Here is a 17,896-nt window from a genome sequence, read left to right as displayed (position 1 = left end):
TACCGGAGTAAGCTTTTCGGAGGCAGTACCGTCTCACCAAGAATGTGGTCCGTTGATTGTGCGACGAACTGCGCGAGGAGCCAGAGTTGAGGCTGCGAGGTTCGTGGACGGTGATGTCTGTGGAACAGCAAGTGTTGTGCGCACTTCGCTTTTATGCCACGGGGAGCAAACTGTGCGGGGAGCTTTCAGAGCATGGTGGCGAGCGACGAGCACATAGCGAGGAATCAGGCTACAGTCGGCATTGTTGTGCGGGCTGTGTCCCTCGCTATTGTGCAGCCTCTGGGGATCCGGCGCGGCTGGATCGACTTTTCCCAGACAACCGGCAAGAGGGAAGACGTCGAGAGGGGCTTCCAACGGCTCGGCAGGATACCCGGCGTCATCGGTTGCGTCGACGGGACGATGATCGCCATCGTCGGTCCGTCACAGAACGACCCCACCGTCACGAAGGCGGCGTATTGGTGCCGCAAACAATTCTACGCTCTGAACGCGATGGAGGTAGGTATGATCACATATATACTACGTCTCACCTTAGCATGAACTAACTAAGATGACTGCGAGCGCGAACGGCTTGACTGGAGCACTCGCTGCACGAGCGCTCGTGCAGCCGCGGGGGTTTATCCAAAGCAGCTAGCTCGCGCTTTTAGTTATAGGCCAAGGCCCGTTCTGAATGGGTTTGAAAAAGAGCGTCGCTAATATGGTGTGGATATGCCATTTTAGAGAGTTATGAATTGTTAGTACTCGTTCATTCTCCGCACAAGCGTTTGTTCGACGCAGGAAGGGAGGGTTTGTTAGCTGAAAAACTTTCGATCTCTGTTTGTTTTTATGTCGTGTTAGGCTTTTAAGCATTAGTCCCTGTCCTGCATGATAAAGTGTAAACTCTCCTTTGAAGAAAAAAAACAAATTTGCCTAAACTATTACGTGGATCAAAGGTAGCGGCTATTTATCATATAATTTTAATCTTTGTAACACAGACAGCACTCTGTCTGTGTCCTCCTTCATCCAATATTCCGTCCTTTTTTTTGCGCTGTCTTAATATTTTAAGTGTGTAAACCACTTAATTTATGGTGGTGTGTTGTTCAACATGTAAATAGTGTTTGACAGGGCCCCATGACAGTGAGTGCAATCAACTGTTTGTGGATTCAGTTGAATTAATGTCTACATATGTCTCACTATTGCAGGTGTGTAACGCCGACTGCCGGGTGATGAGCATCGACCCACGGTATCCTGGGTCGGTGCACAACTCCTTCGCGTGGCGCTACTCGTGGCTCCGGAGCAACTTTGAGCAAGGCCGGCTAATAGACGATGGCAGGCTCCTGCTCGGTAAGCATACTCCATTTGTTGGTTCTGTACATGATGGCTCTGCACCACTTATAAGCTACAATATCACACATATTGTTCCGAACATGGATAACTGGCATGCGCTCTGGCCATACCTGTGACACGTCTTGTTGGAAACACTTCGACGCAGCTGTCAACTACAGGCGGGAAAGGTTGCAAACAGCAGTTTTACCTACGTAGTTGTGAGCAATTTTAAAGGGATACTACAACGAAATTTCGGTGCTTATTTCTTGGTCTATACGTGTTCAAAAGAGCAGTATCACATCAAACTCATCAATATCTTGTTAAAAAAGGCACTAAAAGGCATTTAAATAAATTAGGCAATTAGCAAAGAGCATTTTTTAGATGTCGCTAAAGCCGTTTGTAATGCCCGTCTAGGAACCTTGACAGGTAAGGATTATAACTGTCTTACCTTGAACTATACATGCTTTGAACCTGACGCCATCCCGACAGCTCTAGGGCCAGCAGAAGAGAAAAGGGGAGGGAGGAATTCCACACTCGACGGGACTCTCTTTTGTGTGTCCCAAGATGATAGAAGATTAACCCGTCACTCAAAATTCACACAAAAGCAGCTTTGGGGTTAGTTGCGGTGGCCCGATCGCTGGCGTGCTTTGACCGCTTTGGTTGCTGGAACAGCTAGGGCATCCTGACGTCTTCCTCGCCGCAGCTTTGCTCATCCCGAGATAAACTACATCACAATTGCACTGGATGTGACGTGCTCTCAGCTGGCTGCTCTCCGAGCGCTTGCCAGTGTGGGCTGTTTATAACGAAAAATACAGCCATCAAGCTCAAAATACAAATGTGCAATTGTCATTTACGATTGTTGTGGATCATATTCAGCCTATTTCTGAACACGACGGGTATATTTCAACTGTCGTTGAAGTATTCTTTAAAACAAAAACAGCATTAATATCATACATTTCCTTCTCCGCTTCTGCAGGTGACAGCGGCTATGCCTTGGAACCTTGGCTCATCACCCCTGTCCCTGGATTCCACGCGACCTCCACCGCTTGCGGCCGGTTTAATAAGGCACATTCTTCGATAAGGTCTATTGTGGAGCGCTGCATTGGGCTGTTGAAAAGCAGATGCCAGTGTCTGCAAAGACACCGGACTCTGTATTATCATCCTACAACAGCCAACGTCATTATATCGTCTTGTGCAGTGCTCCACAATATGTGCCTTTCATCGAGGGAGGCAGAACCGGACCCTCACGAGCCAGGGTTGGAGTCTGGGCCGAGCTCGGAGGAGTCAGTGGCGGATGACCAGAGGCTAGCTCCTGCCCACCCTCGGGTCAGCCTCTCGGACAGGGGGAGGGCTCTGAGGCAGCGCCTTGTTGCCCAGTTCTGAACCCGCCACAGCCGTGCCTTCCTGGAGCCCCACGCAAGCCACGATGGCAGTCGCGCCCACCAGGGACACCACCAGTGCCAAGGAGTCCGTCGCCACAATGGAGGTCCCGCCCATCAGGGACACCATCGGCGACAGGGAGCCCCTCATCGTCCTCGCCACGGTGGCACTCCCGCACACCAGGGACGCCACCGGCGACAGCGCACCCCTCGTCGTCCTCACCTCGACTGACGCCCTCGCCACCAGAGAAGCCCCCCGTGGCAGTATGTGCCTCATGTGTTGCTCCACAGTCAAGGCCGTCCATAAGCTCCACAGTGTCAACTCCAATGCCTTGCGCAGTTCGTCGCACAACCACCGTGTTACCTTTACGGACATGTAGTACCGCCTCCGAAATGCTATTCGGTGCATCACGGTGATGTTGATAGAGCTTTTTTTCATTTGCAAGCAGGGTGCATAAAATGCCTGGAACAATAACAGAATGTTTTGTGGGTTATGTAGCTAGCCAACAGGGCATTTGGCTCGCCCTTGCAGGACACGGATAACTCAATGAGGCTACTGGTGAGACCCGTTTTGCTTCTTTTACTGCAATATATTGTTCGTATCGGGTTTGGACATTGATTCATTTTCTCTACACTTCCATTGCCCTGTTCCATTTTACAATCTATTATGGTTACCACAGGGCCAGGTGTATTACTCGATAATCGCATATTGGATTTGTGTCGGTTTGAATGTATAAAGAAGACAACAAGCAGTGTCTTTGAAAGTGTTTTCTTTTTTTTACAACAATGCCATAACATGAAAAATAAACATGTTTGAAAGCACAGGTTGCAATACTTTCTTTAAAATTGAGCATGGACTATTAAACACCGTATAAATTCTTTGTCATTATCCAGGATATATCACAGACATTATTTCGCACTACACTTCACTTAATTCAGCACACTGCCATTTTGTGCGTGTTTTGTCACACATGGAAGCATGACAGATTCCATAGTAGAGGTATGTTGAGATCAACAATGATATAAGAAAACAAACAAACGAAAAACACAGGGACACGGACGAAGGAAACAGGACAAAATGCACTCTTAACTGAAGTTTATTGAAAATTTAACTTTAGTTGAGAGTGCACCTTGTCCTGTTTCCCTTCGGCTGCGTCCCTGTGTTTTTTTTTTTTTGTTTTTTTTTTCAGCGCTTTTTTTGTTTGCAATGAACGAACTGGCCCAAATCTCCACTTTATTTCGATAAAAGAAAAATGGCAAACCGGGAGGCCAGTTTCAAGCGGGTGGCAAGTTGTGGCTAGAGTGCAGACCTCTTGGTTTCAAATAAAGAAAACCCGGGAGCGCCCAGGGCCGAGTCCTCGCCCACCAGCGCCAAAATACGTGAGTATGATGACGCCGGCGAGCGCACCCGGGCGCCTCCGCCCCCTGTTTGCCTGCGGGTAAAGGAAGTAATTCAATAGCTTGGTCCACACTCTGAGTAAACTACGCAAATTACCTCGCCTGTTTCGCCAGCTCCGTAGCCCGGGCCCGCGCCTTCGACACCCGCATGGCCCAGTAGCGTTTCCAACCTTCCGGCTCCTTCCTTGGAGGCTTCCTTGGCGGCCCGAGGAAGTTGAGCCGGGAGGTTAGCTCGTTCCAGAGACGAACTTAGTCGTCTCTGGACAGCGCCGGGCTCAGCTCAGTTGCGCCGCGTACCAGAGAGGCCACATCAGCCCGTTTCTTGAGCAGTCATGAGCGCCGGTAATTTGAACTAGGCGCTCATCCGCGTCCCGCATGTTGTTCTAACCTTTTATGCGAGTTTACTCCATCTAATATTTTCTGGAACCGCTACAAAATCATTTGTTCATTTCAATAGAACACGTGTATTTTTTTAGTTTGACAAGCTTTTTTAAAAAAGAGCCGACGTGAAGGTCGCCGCCGCAAGGGATTGGCTGCCATCGCTTGACTAAAAGCAGAAAATGCCTTTCCGGTTGCCGGAGAAACGGACGCTTGCGTAGGGACTAGGTTCCAGATAGGTAACGCCGGGAAAGCGTAGGTACGGCAGGGGGACAGCGTAGCTACTTCCGCTCTTCGGTGGTTGGCTCTTGACGCCTCTCAAGTGAGTGACAGACGTCAATCTCGCCATGTCGTCACGGCGTCAAAGAGGGCGGTTTCGCGGTGCGCGCCGTTGCTTGGTCACGCTCCTCCTGCCGGTACGTCACTTCTGTTTCTAGTTTCTCGAAAGTCCAACATAGGTCCCCAGGTTTCCATAATGGAGAAATTATAAGAAAGAATATTCGATTCGGTTTCAATGAAGTTGAAAAGCTGTAAAGAAATACTACAACCAAAGTCAGTTGTTGGATTTCCACCACGACTTGAGTAAGAAAAGTTCAAGAAAAAGCTGCCTCATGTTTTGTCAAAGGATTGAGCAATGACAAATGTAAAAGAAACTACAGACAAGTTTGAAACTGACAGGATTCAACGTTACTGAAGAGAGGAAGATTTTCTGAGATTCTTGCGCCTTGATCGTTGTTCTCTACCGCGATTGATAGATTTAACAAAAAAATATAATCGTGTAATGCAGAAGAAGTGGGCGACTCTTTTTGTTAAAGCTGATGCATGCTGACGGCAGCCAATTAGTGGAACATTGCTCTGACCGATCCTGGCAAGAATGTCTGTCATAGTGTCCGGATGGAGGCAGGGTGTACTCAGAGACGCGGTGACCGAGTCCTTAGGGTGCTGATGAGGTCGAAGAGCCTCCTGGAGGGATACAGAAGACCCCCCCGGTCGAATGCACGTGTTGCAGAAAAAAAAACCTCTGGTGCTGCGTCTGCAGTGACCAGACAAGATGTCTTGCACTCGCTGCATGAGCTTTTTAGAATAGTTTTGCGAGCGGCGTAGCCCGCCATGTAGTACAGGAGCCTCGCATCACTCTTCTGGGCCACGTAGGGCAGGTGATCCAGCGCTTCCTCGGCTGTCTCCAAGTCGCCATTGTCGATGGCCTTGTCAACCAACTTGGCGAGACACTTTTTCTCCTTGGGAGCAGGGGGACAGCTGAGGAGTGCACTGACGACAGCCGGTGGTGTGTTATCTTTTTTTGGGGGATCTTGCCAGGCTGTAAAATTGTAGAGCACTTGCAATGATCAAGAAATGGCTTAGACCAGGGTGCTCGTTGGAGCCAGAGAACTGGCGGATGATGCCAAAGAGGCGCTCCACACAGTCCTGGCTCAGCCTTAACGTCATCAAAAAGGTGTACCCAACTTTTTCTGTTAGGTATTCTAGAAGCTCCTGTGTGCTCGTCAATGTGACCCGCAGTCCCTCCGCGGTGCTTTTGCTTAGGAAGTCACGCCCTTGTGCGCGGATCTCCCATTCGTTGAGGTAGTTCAGCACTGCCTGGAGGCACTGGAGCTGCCCATAAGATCTCCTGCAGGGCAAGCAAAACTTGTAATGACCATGGCACATTGCCTCAGGAGTTGGTAGCCTAAAAGTAGACCTGCAGAAACAACTTCTGCTGGACAGAAAACACGGTCCCAGTTCCCTGCTTGCCATTCCCTTTCTGACTTTTCCCTCCTCTCCCCACATGAGCGGGCCTCTGAACTGCTGCCATGGGCGTACCAACCGGGAGGGGGGGCGCTTACCCCCCCCCCCCCCCCAGTTCTCAGAGTGGGGGGGCAAGGAATATGTTTTGCCCCCTCCCCCTGAAACAGCTGCCACTGGGTAGGACGAACACTGGCTGGCGCGCCCAAGGAATACCAAGGGCACCCCCTGGGCGGGGGGGGGGGGGGGGGGCGGGGGTGTGGGTTGCTTCTTCACTCAAAAAGAAGTTGGTACGCCACTGACTACTTCCCACAAAGAAGAGGAAGGTCTTTCTCGTTCTTGAATGCAAAGCAGCTGAGGCGGATTTTCTTTCTGGCTGCTTGTTGCTTTTTAAGGAAAAGTTAATTTTATGTCCTATAATGGTTATGCCTATTCTTCAATAGTGCTACATCATTGTCTGGTGCCCTCTCACTTGCAGTGCATAGATTTGGATGCTGATAGGAATGCGATGTCAACAAACATATTTGATATTGTCCGAGTAATGACTCTTCTATGCAGTCATTTATTTTTAGTGAGTTGAATGGGAACTGAATAAAGTCCTTCTGGTGATAGTTTACCCCATCACTGTGAATGTCTCTCCTACTGTTTGCCCTCAGTGAATGTTATTGAATAGTATATATATGTCAATCAAAACATGTTGGACTGAAATGTTCTTTTCTCTTAATTTTTTTGAGAACAGAGGACTGTTCTAGTTAACTTTTTCATCTTAAATTATTTTGAGTAAATTGTGCCCATATTAAGAAAAATAAATTGTTTCAAGTGTTTTTGTGATTTTAGCATATGTTCTTTATTTCTCTATCTCAATATATTTAAATCCTGCACTAAAGGGCAACTCCGCCTCATTTTTGATTTTGAAAAAACCATGCAGTCCTCTTTGGTATCGCCTACGAAGACCACACGTCAAATATTACGACGCAGTTATGTCTAAATGTTTCTTAAACGGTCCGGCAAACTTTGCAACTCGCCAAGTTGCCGAAATCGGCTGACTCGAGCGGGCGAATTCAGGCGCAACCAACAGCGCAGTCAAGGCTACGGCATGGGCGGAGCCAACATTGAGCTAAACGTCATCATCATGGCCCCCTTTTGCTTGTTTTTATTTCTCCGATCGAGCGTAGCGCATGACGTCAGCAACGTTGCCTCTCGGCGCTCAGCGGCGTCCACGTGGTTGGCGTACGCGCCTGCGCAGCGCGCTTCTTGGGAGCAGACCAACCGCCCGCCGTGGTCCCGCCGTTACCGCCGTCTTCCGCGTCACAACCACCGTCGTCGTCTCACCGTTTGTGATTATTGCCTCTCGGAGTTTCGTCCACACTATGGACACCACGTGCGCAGAGTCGCAGACATAAGGCTCCGTTATACTCCGACGTAAAGCGTGCGCGCGCGCGAGCGCGTCACAGCGACGTTACGTCGGCGAAAACCCGACGCTCTATACTCCGGCGTCGTGGCGTTACCGACGCGACCGGCGGCGTTCGACGCAGCCTGACCGCCTCGACGCCAAAATGGAGCATGCCGTATTCCGCGCCGGCCGCGCCAGCGACGCCGGACCAGGATGCATCACGCGCTGGCTCCCGGTAGCCCTCGCGGCGAATACGAGCAATAGCAGACGACGGGAGCACCACTCCTTGCGGCGTCATGTCTGAAGAATCGGACGTTACGGTCGTCCAGAAGCTGATCGAGGGAATTCGTCCTCACCCGTGTGTCTACGACACGAGGAAGCTTGAGTACCTAGACCGTGCGCTTGTCAAAGATGTACCACATGTACATTGACCGCCTACGCTCGCGGGGCAGACGGTGCACCAACAGTGCAAGCGCAAGTTTTCGTCGTGCAAGGTACGTCCACGCCATCGCTCGAACTTGGCGCTCAAGAAGCGCGAGAATTCTCGTCTGCTATTCGAAACGAAAAGGAACCGGAAATGGCGCACTCTCGCAGGAAAAGCGCCCTCGTAGCCAGATTCTGCGCATGCGCCGGGCTGGCGGCTCACCGACGCGCGCCGCGGACGTCGTCAGGTCAGCCGGAGTATAAAAAGGGCGATTTTTTGTCGCGCGCGGCGTGACCGACGTGACGTAGCCGACTTCGGCCAGCGTTCGCTTGCGCGCGCGTTACGTCGGAGTATAACAGAGCCTTTATGCCGCAGTTGTGCAGACGTCGTCGAATGCCGTAGACACCAAAACGTGGCGAAGAGTGCGGTGCAGACGACACTCGCGCCTGCCGTACGCCCGCCCGCCCCCATCCCGCCCCCATCCCGCTCGCCGTTGGGCCGAGGATCACGTGACATCTCGTACCACGTGATGGCCATGTACTTGGCGGCCCGAGGCCAATGTCGCCGGACGGAGCCGAAGTTTCGGTTTCGATTTCCGCTCGTGTTTAAAATTAGATTTAAAAATATATATCCCATTTTTAGCGAAGCAAACGACGTAGTGTCTTTTACTAGGGCTTTTTAATTCGAAATCACTCATTCTCCCGAAATATTCGGAATTGAGCGGAGTTGACCTTTAACATAGCATGCCTTTAGAGCATGCTTTGCAGAACATTAACTTTTGTTTGAACCTGATATATTTTTTGTTCTTGTATGCTTGTGCAGCTCATGCACACCTGACAACTTACTTCTGCGACCTTGGTTTGGACCAACAGACACACATCTGTACAGCCTTTTTCCTTTCTGCTTTGCCTTGCACGCCTTGCAGGGAATAGCCTATATGTGCAAATAAGTATTATTATTATTATTAAGGGACTAAATCATGCATACCATTCCTGTCTGCCAAAGCATCATTCTGGTCTTTTGCTTCAAGTGAGTATTTCATACTCCTAAAGACAGTGAATTTGGTGGTCGTATTAAGAGTCACTTGTTAGTCATGTTATCTATGGTCACACCCCAAAATCACCTTCATATCGCAAACGATAACATTTCCCTAACAAAGGACATTCATTCTAAGGTTAGTGGTTGGTTTACAGAATAGGTGAGCTTTCGTAGCGGTAACTATCTTTTAGAAGTAGAATTTCATTTTTTTTGTTTGTTTTTGTAAAAAAGAAATTGGAAAAGTACTCTCCCGTGAAATTTTGCTCAATTCGGATTTATAAATAAAACAAAATTTCGCGGTCATGACGTCAAAAGAAAAAGTTAAAAGACTGTTTTACAAATAAATTTCATAGGATTACAGGGTCAGTTGTCCTGAGAAAAGGTCACTTTAGTTTCCTTTGAAATCTCGGACTGCTGACAGAAAGAGGTTTACATTTTTGTGTGACGAGGTTCATTCAAGACAACAGGTCATGGCACCTCTGGGTAACGACAAAAGTCATGCCATTTTGACCATATTATTTGGATTTCAATGACGGAAGAGGGAAAATGAAGCCTCCATGCTTCCCAACGACTACATTCATGAGTTGCGTTATTTAAGAGTATTGTTTGTTATTGAAGCAACACTTCTTTGCAATATTTGTTGTGGGATAGTTAGTATTGCTGATGGCAAGGGCGCCAGTGCCTAATAAAGTTGCAGAAATGTCGCTCAATGCAGGTACGTCCTGATAAATGTAAAGTAGGTTTGTGTCCGGACTTCATTTTTTTGTTTTGTTTGGAACACAGTAAAATTTAATTTCGAATATTAAAGAAGTGGCAATCTAAAAAAAATAAACTCTTATAAACCCCAATTCTTTAATGAAAAATAATCTCCAAAAAACACCCTCTAAATTTCAGGAGAAATAAACTCTGAAAACACGGAATCCTTCTTATATGTAGGCCTCCGTGTTTTCGGAGTTTATTTTTCGTGAAATTCGGAGGATGTTTTTCGGAGTTCACTTTTTAGCGAAAATTCGGTGTTTGTCGGAGTTTATTTTTCGTACATCTCCAATTTTTTTAAATTCGGAGATTAATTTCGCAGTGTGTTCTATTAAAAATAATAAATAATAACCGGATGCAAACGTATGCAAGATAAACAATAAAAAGCGCTTGTATCAATTAAGATTTCTTCAGTTGAATTTTGCGTTGGTGTCATTGGCAATACTAATTTGTCCCACGACAAAAGTTGCACACAAGTGTGGCTTTGATAAATGTTGATACCTTAAAATCAATAAACTGCCGGAGGTAGCTGCAAGGAAGCTCGTAGTCATCCCATCAATCTATCCCACGGCCGTGCGAGGTGGAGTGATTAAGGATGTATTAAAGAAGTTTCAACTGCCCCTCTTCCCTATTTTATAAAATCTCTATAGTCCAAAGCTTTCACTGTTACCCCCAGAAACATACCCTCTCCTTTCTCTAAATCCCAAATCCCATGGCCCAAACTGGAAAACAAGAGTGGCTTTTGTCGTGACACGAATGGTACGATGACCTGTTTCCCCGAACCAACCATGCAAGACAAGCCGTAAGACCCCCTTTTGACAATGGTCCGAGGCTTGAAAGATAATTATGATGTCATTTTCCCTGGATCATTGAGCATGCGCTCCTCAAATAGTAAAAAAAAAAGAATATATATATATTTTTTTTTGCCTGGGGGGGGGGGGGGGGGAGGGGAGGGGAGGGGAGGGGGTGGCATGGGCACTTAAAAATTCGGAGTTTATCGCATAAATCTGAATTGACAAACATTTTACCGGCGGGTGTTTTTCGGATTTATCCGAAAGCACGAAGCCCTACTTATATGATAGAAGGTATCTGTAGGAGCAAAAACTGTTTTCGATGTCTCCCAAATAAAGATTTACTGCCGTCTGCAGTTGATGCTTCATGCATTAGAGCGAGAATCGCAACTCTGACGCTTCTTCACTGAAGGCTGTACGGAAAGTGTTTGAGTGCTTGCAGTTAAGCTTGTGAATCACAAACAACTAAACCTGAAGTCAAGGAAATGTGGAAAGGGAAACTTAAAAAGGTCACACACTCCTTTTCATGTGCCGCCTTTGACCTGTCTATGGTCACCAATTTAGTTATGTTTGCTATGCCATCCCCTCATTGATGCTGATGTTCTCTCCAAAGTGGGAAGGACTGTCTTTAGGAATACTGTTACATATTAGCACAGCACAGGTAGTCAACAAAAAAGCCAGCTTCCTCACATAAAATGATGGCCTCTGTAATGATCTTGCTGAGGAGGAGGCCCTTCACGTTGCTTCGTGACGCGAACACTTCTGAAACAAAATTAAAATAATATTAACCCAGGCAGCACCGAGTTCTGGGCCAAAACTTGGCTTGCGTCTGGCAGTTTAGGGCATTAAAAAGCCCGAAGAAGCCAAAGTAGTGCCAAACCTGACCTCCCTTGGCAACAGTCTGGGTATCTTGGCCCTAATTCGCCAAACAAGTGCCAAACTTAGGCTTCGCTGCCGGGTAGTTCGGTTATTATCTGGCATCTTCGGGCCTAAATCGCCTAACAAATGCCAGATTTAGGCTTACTGCCCGTTAGTTCGGCAGATCTTTGGCATTTTTGGGCCAAAATCGCCAAACTAATGCCAAAGTTAGGCTTCACTTTTTGATAGTTCGGCTATCACCTGGCACATTCGGGCCAAAATCGCCACAGATGTGCCAGAGTTAGGCTTACTACCTTGTAGTTCGGCAGAGCTTTGGCATTTTTGGGCCAAAATCGCCAAACTAATGCCAAAGTTAGGCTTCACTTTTTGACAGTTCGGCTGTCACCAGGAACATTCGGGCCAAAATCGCCACAGATGTGCCAGAGTTAGGCTTACTACCTTGTAGTTCGGCAGAGCTTTGGCATTTTCGGGCCAAAATCGCCAAACTAATGCCAAAGTTAGGCTTCACTTTTTGACAGTTCGGCTGTCACCTAGCACATTCGGGCCAAAATCGCCACAGATGTGCCAGAGTTAGGCTTACTACCTTGTAGTTCGGTTGAGATCTGGCATCTTTGGGCCAAAGTCGCCAAGCGAGTGCCCAAGTTAGGCTTCGCTTCCCGATAGTTTGGCTGTGATCTGGCAGCGACGGGCCAAAGGTGCCGAACAAGTGCCAGAACTAGGCTTACTGCCTTGGAGTTCGGCTGATGAGGTATTTGATGTACGCGGGTGGTCTTCATCTTAATTAAATAGAAATCAAGTTTTATTCGGCTGGCAACTTTATCTTATTTTGGTTGTCTCTTGATTTCTGCAGTTCAAAGGTTGGCTGAATGTTTTGACGCGGCTGGAGCAGGCTTTGCAAACGCAAATTGTGCCAGATGTTTTACTCGCGCGTAGGTACACAAGCCAATATCGGGACGCGCCGTGAGACTGGTTCGACATCATGGCGCGTTCACACCGGCGACGCGATCTAGTCGCGCCGTAACTTTCATCGCAAAAGCGACCATCGCGGGCAAAAAGTGACGGGTTTTGAGCAGTCGCTTGCTGACCCGACGTTTTGCGATGCACTCTAGTCGCGGAGAGGCCGAGCCAACCAACGGCGTTCGGAGCGAGAGTTTTTGAGACGCGACTCGCCAACGAAGGCATTGGACTCGCTCATCGCGCACGCCAAATTGACCAACTAATTACTTTTTTTTTTCTTTTTTTTTTTTTTGCGATGCGATTTAGTTGGATCGCGCGACTGCTATCCCCGGTGTGAATCCGCCTTTACAGAAAGTGCTGTGCGCACGTCTCAACAAGATATATCATTATTGAGGGGTGTCCAAACAGGACACTACAAAACGCACGACTCCTACAAATCGTGAAAATTGAAGCGGACGCGCCCACTTCAAGCCCGCTTCAATTTTCACGATTTGTCGGAGTCGTGTCCTGTTTGGACACCCCTTAAAGGCCGCCGTACAGTTCGCGCTTTCCACTTTTTCTGCGTTTCCTCCTCTCCTGCCCTCCTTTCCTTCCTTCACCGCCCTCCCCCACCTGTTTACCGCCCTCCCCCGAGGGGACAACACGGAGAATGGATTAGGAGACGCCTCCGTTAATCCGGCCTAACCCGCCGAAGAGGGGCCTGCTGCTTGACCAAAAACTATTTCGCTGCTAAAAAAAAAAGAAGAAAAAAAAAAAACGTTGCGGGCAGCGATTGAATGCGCTTTGCCGGATGCGCAACGCTCCGTCCGCCTTGAACAAGCTTGTATGCATTGGACTAACATTTTTCGAAGCGCGGCAGGTTTAGTGTAGGTCCTATCATATGGTCCTGCATGACTTCCCTGTCCGGCACAAGCTAGCCAATAATTGAAGAACGTAACGACGGCAGCGTATTCAAACAGTGTAAAATAAAATGTATATAATATTTATAAGAACACCGTTGTCTTCACTGCTTGGCTTTCAAATTTTTAGCGTTGCCAATAATCGTAATCAAACTATTTTTATGACTGAAGACCCCTCGTCGTGCATCGAACCCAAGATTACGCTTACGTAAAACATGATTCGGCGCGGAAGCGGCTCGAGTCACCGTAAACTTTTTTTTTTTTTTCATCGTGGATTTTGTTTTGTTTAATTTAGCTGAGGTACCACTGGCAGAACACGAATCGCATACTTGGAAGGTATATACCGTCTGAAAACTCATATAGCTGGTTGAGTGAATGCAATACTATCGCATTCGTTGAAGCTCGATTTGTTGATTCGAACTTCAACAAATCACACGCACCCATTCTCCCTATTCCTGTTTACCCAGTCATAGTCGTTCCCTCACGATGCAATACGAGTACAAGTAACTGCAGTTTATGCATTGTTGACGTTGCACAGCCGTGATCTCACGGTTTTTAGAAGCGCGATAGAACGAGCACAAGCGTCGAATTCCGGTAGACTGATTGATTTCTGTCTCCCCGCCGTGACGCCACACGAGAAAAGCGATTTCGTTCTGTCTCTGAAATTAGGAACACAGAAATCAAGCTATAATCCCGGTGATAAAACAAAGCGAAATGGATCTCTGCAGCCAATACCCAACCGTTTGCGAGGTGACTAGGCGAAAGCATATATTACCTCCGTGCCTTTACCCTCTGCACACCGCCAGAGAGAGTCATACAAACTCCTTGGAGCTATTGTCAACACGATTGCGTTTGCAAGCCGGTAGTTTGACTCGGCTGGGATTCGTCCGTTTTCTACATTGGGTGGGTTTGCCCGGGGCCTCCGGTTATTTACGGCCAAAATCACACTGGAGGCACTTCAGCAATGTTCACTCTGGTCGACACACGTGCACTCTAAAAATGCCAGTCGTCTGCCTTCCCAAAAGATACTTGAAGAGCCAATCATAGAGACCGACGGATAACGAGGCCGAAATTATGCTTATACCTAAAAAAAATTATAACACAAATTTGGCCTCGTCATTCCCAAACTGGTTGCCGAACGAAATTCTCTATGCGTATTGCAAGCCAGGATTGGTAATAGTAACATAAGATACGTACGGCAGAATTCCCTGCCATAAATAAAATGATTTGGCTGACGCCAAAGTAACGCGAAATAGGTGCAAAGAGTTTTGCAAGAGGGAGCATAAACCGAAAAAAGGGGAAAAAAAAGGCAGAAGAAAAGGAGAAATAAGAAAAAAAATCTCAGGTGACGTGGCCAAAACAAATTCTGTTCATGTGATTTTTATTGTCACGTGACCGAACAAAAAAAAAATACTTAAACGAAATAGAAAAAGAACACGAGAAAAAAACCATCCCCTGCCCGGTTTCGAAGCTAGGCCCTCTTGATCGTGAAACTAGCGCGCTATTCGTTGCGCTTAGTTGCGCCAGCATAACTTCTTTTTTCTTTCTTTATTGCAAGTTGCGCCAACATAACTCTGCCTGTAATGCTCACGCATTCTCACATCATAGGAGAAAGCTTAGGTGCCTTCGTAGTTTTTCATGTATGTGTTATTTTTATTTGTGGCAAGAGTTCACGTTCCAGAATGCTTTGGAACAATGCAATGCAGAATGTTTTGGAGCAAAACGAGTTTTCTTCATCCGAGTCACCTCCTAGAGCCAGTAGACCGCACTGCGTCCTCCGGCTAATCAAGCAGCTATTTTCAAATTCTCTGACGTGCCCGTCCTCGCATCCGAGGTTGCCGCTTGACAAGCTTATCTTCCACCTGGTAGCCAGAACCCCCACGGCAGCTTTGTTCCGTCCCCACTCCCTCTCGAGAGGATGGCCTCGCCCCGAGGCTAATCCCATCCTCTAGACGCCCTTTCCACCCAACGCTGGCCCTTTCCCTTCCCGTCTCCAGCTTCGGGAGAGAAGGTTCTTCCCTGCAGAACGTCCCGTTTGTACAGCGGCCTTTAAGGCGGCGCATTGCAAAAGCGAGCGTGGCTCTGTGCGTGTCTTGCATCGTGATTGAGCACTGTCAAATCCTAGCGATAACAAAGTGCGGAAACGACCGTGGCTCTATGGCGCGGTTCCCGCATCACACTTGGGGGATGAAAATGAAATCCCGGAAATTGTACTGTTTTAGCGTGTTGATACTTTTTAAACATTAAAAAGTGGAGACACAAAAGGGACGATAAAGACAGGACAATCTCTGAACTTTAAAGCCGCTGTACAAACGGGACGTTCTGCAGAGAAGAACCTTCTGTCCCGAAGCTGGGGGACGGGGAGGGAAAGGTCAAGCGTTGGATGAAAAGAGGTTTAGAGAATGGGATTAGCCTCGGGGCGAGCCATCCTCTCGAGAGGGAGTGGGGACGGAACAAAGCTGCCGTAGGGTTCCGGCTAAAAGGTGGAAGAAAGTTAAGCTTGTCAAACGGCGACCTCGGATCCGAGGACGGGCACGCCAGAGAATTTGAAAATGGCTGCTTGATTAGCCGGACGACCCAGTGCGGTCTACTGGTTCTAGAAGGTGACTCGGAAGAAGAAAACTCGTTTTGGTCGAAAACTCTAAAAGCATTCTGGACGTGAACTCTTGCCACAAATAAAAATAACACATGCATGAAAAACTGCGAAGGCACCTAAGCTTTCGCCTATGATGTGGGAATGCGTGAGCATTACAGGCAGAGTTATGTTGGCGCAACTTGCAATAAAGAAAGAAAAAAAAGTTATGTTGGCGCAACGGATAGCGCGCTAGTTACACGATCAAGAGGGCCTAGCTTCGAAACCGGGCAGGAAATGGTTTTTTTTCTCGTGTTTTTTTTTTTTTTTCGTTTTTTTTTTGTTTGGTCACATGACAAGAAAGATCACATGAACAGAATTTTTTTTGGCCAAGTCACCAGAGGTTTTTTTTTTCTAATTTCTCCTTTTCTTCAGTCTTTCTTTCTTTCTTTCTTTCTTTTTCCTTTTTTTCGGTTTACGCTTCCTATCGCAAAACACTATGCACCTATTTCGCGTTACATTGGCGTTAGCCAAATCGTTTTATTTATGGCAGGGAATTCTGCCGTACGTATCTTATGTTACTATTACCAACCCTGGATTTCGTCCGGCAACCAGTTTGGGAATGACGACGCCAAATTTGTGTTATAATTTCTTTGAGGTCTAAGGCCTCGTTATCCGTCGGTCTCTAAGATTGGCTCTTCAAGTATCTTTTGGGAAAGGGTTGACGACAGGCATTTTTAAGGAGCACGTGTGTCGACCAGAGTGAACATTGCTGAAGCGCCTCTAGTGTGATTTTGGCCGTAAATAACTGGAGGCCCCGGGCAAACCAACCCAATGGAGAAAAGTATCTACCTTTCTGGTTTCATAGAGAGTTATGAAAGTCAGAAGGGACGAATCCTACTGGCTTGCAAACGCAATCGTGTTGATAATAGCGCAAAGGAGTTTGTATGACTATCTCTGGCGGTGCGCAGAGGGTAAAGGCACGGAGGTAATATATGCTTTTGCCCAGTCACCTCGCGAACGGTTGGGTATTGGCTGCAGAGATCCATTTCGCGTTGTTTTATTACGGGATTATATCTTGATTTCTTTGTTCCTAGTTTCACAGACGGAACGAAATCGCTTTTGTCGTGTGGTGTCACGGCGGGAAGACAGAAATCAATCAGAGTACCGAAATTAGACGCTTGTGCTCGTTCTATAGCGCTTCTAAAAACCGTGCGATCACGGCTGTGTATCGTCAACATTGCATAAACTGCCGTTACTTGTACTCGTATTGCATCGTGAGGGAACGACTATGACTGGGTAAACAGAAATAGGGAGAATGGGTGCGTGTGATTTGTTGAAGTTCGAATCAACAAATCGAGCTTCAACGAATGCGATAGTATTGCATTCACTCAACCAGCTATATGAGTTTTCAGATCCTTCCAAGTATGCGATTCGTGTTCTGCCAGTGGTACCTCAGTTAGATTAAAAAACAAAATCCACGTTAAAAAAAAAAAAAAAAAAATTACGGTGACTCGAGTTGCTCCCGCGCCGAATCATGTTTCACGTAAGCGTAATTTTGGGTTCGATGCACGACGAGAAGTCTTCAATTATAAAAATATTTTGATTACGATTATTTGCGGCGCTAAAAATTTGAAAGCCAAGCAGTGAAGACGATGGTGTTCTTATAAATATTATATAAATTTTATTTTACACTGTTTGAATACGCTGCCGTCGTTATGTCCTTGAATTATTGGCTAGCTTGTGGCGGACAGGGAAGTCTTGCAGGACCATTATGATAGGACCTACACTAAACCTGCCGCGCTTCGAAAAATGTTAGTCCAATGCATACCAGCTTGTTCAAGGCGGGCGAAGCGTTACGCATCCGGCAAAGCGCATTAAATCGCTGCCCGCGACGTTTTTTCTTTTTTATTTTTATTTATTTATTTATTTATTTATTTATTTTTTCTTTTTTTTTTTTGTGCAGCGAGATAATCTTTAGTCAAGCAGC

At 47.1% G+C, this 17,896-nt stretch overlaps 1 pseudogene; it reads right to left on the bottom strand.

The window, feature by feature from the left end:
* Positions 1-5,144: 5,144 nt before the first annotated feature.
* On the bottom strand, positions 5,145-6,122 carry LOC120849895 (annotated as a pseudogene).
* Positions 6,123-17,896: the final 11,774 nt, after the last annotated feature.

The sequence above is a fragment of the Ixodes scapularis genome, unplaced genomic scaffold (genome assembly GCF_016920785.2).
Source record: "Ixodes scapularis isolate PalLabHiFi unplaced genomic scaffold, ASM1692078v2 PGA_scaffold3__209_contigs__length_174095766, whole genome shotgun sequence".
In the NCBI taxonomy this organism is placed as follows: Eukaryota; Metazoa; Arthropoda; class Arachnida; order Ixodida; family Ixodidae; genus Ixodes; species Ixodes scapularis.
Note: the sequence above shows the minus strand (reverse complement) of the source record. Positions and strands in the feature narration are given on the sequence as shown.